The sequence below is a fragment of the Piliocolobus tephrosceles genome, chromosome X, assembly GCF_002776525.5.
Source record: "Piliocolobus tephrosceles isolate RC106 chromosome X, ASM277652v3, whole genome shotgun sequence".
Lineage (NCBI taxonomy): Eukaryota > Metazoa > Chordata > Mammalia > Primates > Cercopithecidae > Piliocolobus > Piliocolobus tephrosceles.
The window spans coordinates 25,998,886-26,004,095 of NC_045455.1; the positions used below are offsets into that span (position 1 = coordinate 25,998,886).

General features: G+C 32.7%; 1 pseudogene; it reads left to right on the forward strand.

The window, feature by feature from the left end:
* Window positions 1–474: 474 nt before the first annotated feature.
* LOC111551787 lies at window positions 475–1,223 on the forward strand (annotated as a pseudogene).
* Window positions 1,224–5,210: the final 3,987 nt, after the last annotated feature.

Consider the following 5,210-nt stretch of genomic DNA (forward strand, 5'->3'; position numbering starts at 1 on the left):
TAGACAATATAATTTTTATTGCTTAAAAAACAAATGAATTATAGCAAAACACTAAAACTTGGACACTTGTACTACATTTAATGTTGCGTGAAAAAGCAATTAACGTAAATACTAAAATGTTTATATAAAGTTTAAAAAATAACCTACACTAAACATTGTATTGCATGGGATGCATATATGTGAGTGATAAATGTATAAAATTAAAAGAAAGGTAATGACAAATACAAAATTTAATAACATATTGTGACCGCCTTTTGGATTAGATAGAAGAATTTAATGGACGGCAATACAAAAGTAAATGCCAGGATTTTGATATTTCTTAGGCTGAGTGGTGGCTTAGCAGCTGTTCATTTTATTACCATATTTTACGGTATACATATATATTATATTCTTTTATATACGTATTATATAATGCAATTTTTAAAATGTGTAGTTAATTTATAACGTGTAAGATTTTTGAGCCACAACACAAGAAAGATGGCGGAACAAGGGCAAAGAAAAATCTCTTTGGCTCCAGAAAATCTCCTGAAAAAGAGGGCTTATCAAGCCCTCATAGCCACCCAGGCAAAGCAGGCATTTTGACAAAGGAGCACAGGAAAGGAAAAGGGCTCAGGTTTAAGCAACTGTAATCATTCCTGCATGATTCCCGAAGGCAGAAATGTGACAAGGTGCATCTCAGACGGCTAGAAGTGAAACCTCATACCTTGGAATTGCCAGATAAACATTCCTTAGCCTTTGTTGTAGGCATGGAAAGCATTGATGGCGTGAATTTACTGATGCAGAGAACCCGTTGCAAGACTTCACTTAAGGAAAAATTTTAGTGGTGTCTTTGTAAATGTCACCCCCCAGAACCTAAAAAGGCTGCTTTTGGTGGAACCTTATGGACCTGAGGATTTCAAAATCTGAAATTTGTCCAGGAACTCATTTTGAAACGTGGACAAGCCAAGGTCAAGAATAAGACCATTCCTCTAACAGACAACATAGTGATGGAGGAGCACCTGGGGAAGTTTGGTGTCATTTGCTTGGAAAACCTCATTCATGAAATTGCCTTTTCGGAGAAGCATTTCCAGGAGATCTCATGGTTCTTGCACCCTTTCCACTTCTCAGTGGCCTGTCATGCTACATGTCATACATGTCAAAAATGCATGGGCTTCCTCAAGGAGATGAGCTCACCTGGCTATCAGGGTGAATGCACCAATCAGCTCATCCACCAACTGAACTAGATTCAGGTGCCAAACTGCAGTAAATTTTTATCAGGGAAGTGGAAGCATGTGTTTTTGTTTTTTGGGGAATTTTTATCAAGTATCTTCAAAGAAAATTATTTCCTGCTTTAATCTTCAAAAACTAGAAAGGAAGGGTTAAAGAAAAGACAGTAGGTTATTTTCACGGCAAGCTCGTCTCATCACAGTCCAGTTCCAAGGAAAAAGTCCAGTGTTTTCTACATTGGCTGCCACCTCCTCTGAAATCAGCATATTCCACGGAGGAAGGAGTCCGGCTTTGTTGCATCTTCTCTCCTAGGATTTAATGTTGGTAAATGAATAACTCTAGCATTTGAACAAGGCTTCCTAAGACTCTGGCAGCAGTTGATCTAGTCCAGGTACATAATTCAATCTGGAGATACCTGGGGCCTCGTTTTGAAAAAGACTTGACATACATATAGGAAAAAAGGCACATAAATAAATGTTCACTTGTTTCTACTATTTAAAAAAAGAGATTTTTATCATCTGATTGACAATGAGAATAGTGAAAATATTGAATTGGTTGGGGGTTGTTTGCAAATTTTTGTGGAAATAATGTATAAAGGAAATTAGAAAATGAAAATATATTGGCACAGTTATATATTTGATTTTTGAGACGAACTTAGAAGAAAATTCAGATACTACATTTTATGTAAATGATAATTCTCAACAAAGAGTTGTCTGTTTCCTGTTGGAACACATAGAATGTTGTCCTCTTTCCTGACAGTCCAATTTATTAAGAGTAAAGGCATAAATTCCATTTTTGTGTCTTTTAAAGTTTGAAACCTTAGTGCTTATTAAGACTAAGTCTAGCAAATAATGCTTTACCTAGAAATTTTAAAATAGGTTAGATTATTTCTTAGAGAAAACAAGTCTTTCTGAAGTAAAATTATTAAAGAACACCCTTCAGATAAAGTTTCCTTCACCTCATTTACCTTTCTATTTCTCTGTTTAATTAGTTTATCCAAAGAAATTATCACTTTAGCAATGATTCTGGTAAATTAATTTAAAATCATTATTTCATCTTGCCTTCTAATTCAACTTTTATTAGTTCAGAGTGAATTAGAGAAATAAAACTAAGGGAGAAACGTTTGCTTAGCCATTGATATTTCATTAGTGCATTGTTATTATGTTTTATTTATATTACATAATTTACTCAGCAAAAATTATGTACTCCAATCCTTTTGTCTGGAATTATAATAAAACTGGAATTCTGACAGATAACTATTTTATTTCATCTATACTCACTAAAAGACCAAGGCATACAAGAAAAACTGTATTTTAAATAATACTAGGCTTTTATAATTTGGGACTAAAGATATTCAATAATAAATTTTAAAAATGTACTTTTTATCTAGATTTTAAGACAAGAGTATTATCCACTGTATATCACTGCATGACCCTAAAAGATTTCTGAATCCATACAACTAAAAAGAGGCCAAATATCAAAGGGATATCAAATGCGATGGCAGCTTTTTCTCTGCCATTACTGACAACAGCTTCCAAATCTTTTCAGCCCTAAAGCTTTGGAGATCAAAGAACTATCATAAAGGCTCCTGACACATAAGTGTGATCTCTTTAAACAGTATACTAATCCAGGCAAGAAATATACAGTGAAATAACCCATGTTCCTATATTCAGTGTCTTGGGTAGATATACCTGCTTATTTAAGTTGTATCACTGAGGAGTTTTCAAGAATTCACCTCGCTACTTACTTATATCATATTATTGAGAGAGAAAAAAATGACAGAATAGTTTTGAGCACTTGGTCTGCACAATCACCTTCACATCTTTTTGTCCTATGCTTTTCTCAGATTTTAAAAATAAACTCTTAAGACTGACAATTATGTCCTTATTGTGGATTTTAGTAGTATATATGTGTTAGTTATATTTTATTATTTAAGCTAAGTTTACTTCCAATTTACAAATGTACTTTGACCAAATTCCATGTCCCCTTGCCCAGTTATAGTCCATTTCTCAATCCTGAGTTAGTACTCACAGTTTATAACCCGTTTGCCTTTATCATACTCTCCATTTTCTTCAAATACCATATGTAAATATTAGATTTCCTAGGTTCTTGCATTTATAAAGACATTTTCATTGCTTCAATTTATGAAAGAGAATTTGGCTGGATGTTAATTTCGTGTGTCATAAACTTTGTTATTTAAAGATCTGATAGTATTCTTATATAAATATTCCCTATATCATTATATAAATATTGTTGAGAAATCAGCAATCCAGTACTTGTTCATTTGATAAAAAAATCTTTACTTGACGTATTATGATATTTTTATCCAACTATGTAAAAATGTATATATGATATATTTTCAGGCCCTCTAAAGATCTCAATTGCTTTTTGGGGGAAATATAGTGATAAATGGCTTCTTAAAAAGGAAGCTCCTTAATCATCTTGGAAATATTTGTTTTATAGCTTTCATTGTGATTACACTTATTCATTTTTCTAAAGTGCCTGTGTTCTTATGTTAGGTTTCTGATTTTTTCCTTATATTTCATCTCATCCATCCTTCTTTTCAGAAAGATTTTCTACTTGCATTTAGAGAGATCTCTTCTGCATGTTCCTGATTGATATTTTATGTATCAGTATTAATTTTACAACTTATGTTTTTTCTATTGGGCGTTTTAGGTCATTGGTGCTTTCTGTATACCATTTCCAATTTTCACTTATCTTGGCTCCTTACCTTACAGCATATTCTCTTTAAATGGTTAGCTCTTAGCCAGGTGTGGTGGTGCACACGCTCAAATAAGAACAAATTATTCCAAACCCTACGTTTTAGTAGAAACTTGATAAATATTGTTCTGAGCCACTCTCTCTTCCAATTTGATGAGACTTAAATACTTTAGTTCATCCTGGATATGTACGTTAAATGAAAAACTCTTGCCCAACATCCAAATTTTGATGTTTAGGTTATCTGATAAATTGTGATGAAAATATTATTTTTTCCTCAATGTTTCCCTATTTGACCCTATTATCAGATGGTAAACATCGATTTGTATTTCTTTCTGATCTCTACCGATTTTTTGTGTTACATTCATTTCTGCATATGAAGTATATTTTATGGGAAGCAATGTCTTACCAGTGTGTTTGCTGATAGTTGCAAATTTAGAAAAAAATTGTTGGGGATGAGATAAATAGTGAAATGGAAAGAAAAATCCTGTTTGCTCCAAAGAGCACTCATTGTACAATAGAAAGAAACCTGAACCATTTTGAACTTGGTACAAGGTTTTATTTTTGAAATGAGGAGACAAGATTTGTTGCTCAAATGGTCTACATTCAGGTTCTTGGTTAATAATTAGTATTGAAAAGTGCCTCATTCATTTTCATACCATGTCAAACAGGCTTACCTTTTTCTGTTTCACTGGTATTATGAGTCAGCATTAACTCTCAATCCTGTTTAAACATTATTGCAGTTATTTTTCCTCTCTTCTTAAATATCTAAATGGCAATTGAAATATACTATGTTAGAAACTTCTGGTCACACACCAAATTACCAGGACGTGTATGTAATTTTCCAAAGTTTGTTAACTTGGAAATTAGCTAGATTATTTTTATAGCCTCCCCCCACCCTTTTTTTTTTGACCAATGCTCTACTTTAGCTAGATAGAGTCAAATATGTTCAAATATTAATATAGAATTTATTTTCTGAACCTAACCAAATGGTCTCTTTCCTTTTACATTTGGGCTGGCCTCTTCCACTGCAGTAATTTTATCTGTTTTTAATGATAGTTAATTGTTCCATCTGTTAAATCTCAATAAACTTATGCTTACCTACACCTCATACCTACGGTAATATGCACAACATATTATATTTTTCTAGTCATTCTTCTGTCTTCTTCTTAATAATTTTAAACATTCTGTCAGGGAAAAAAGCTGACAATAATTTTTATGCTCACACTGCCTAATACTGTGCTTGGTGCTTATAAAAAGATAAAGTAAATCATTTGTCAACTGCT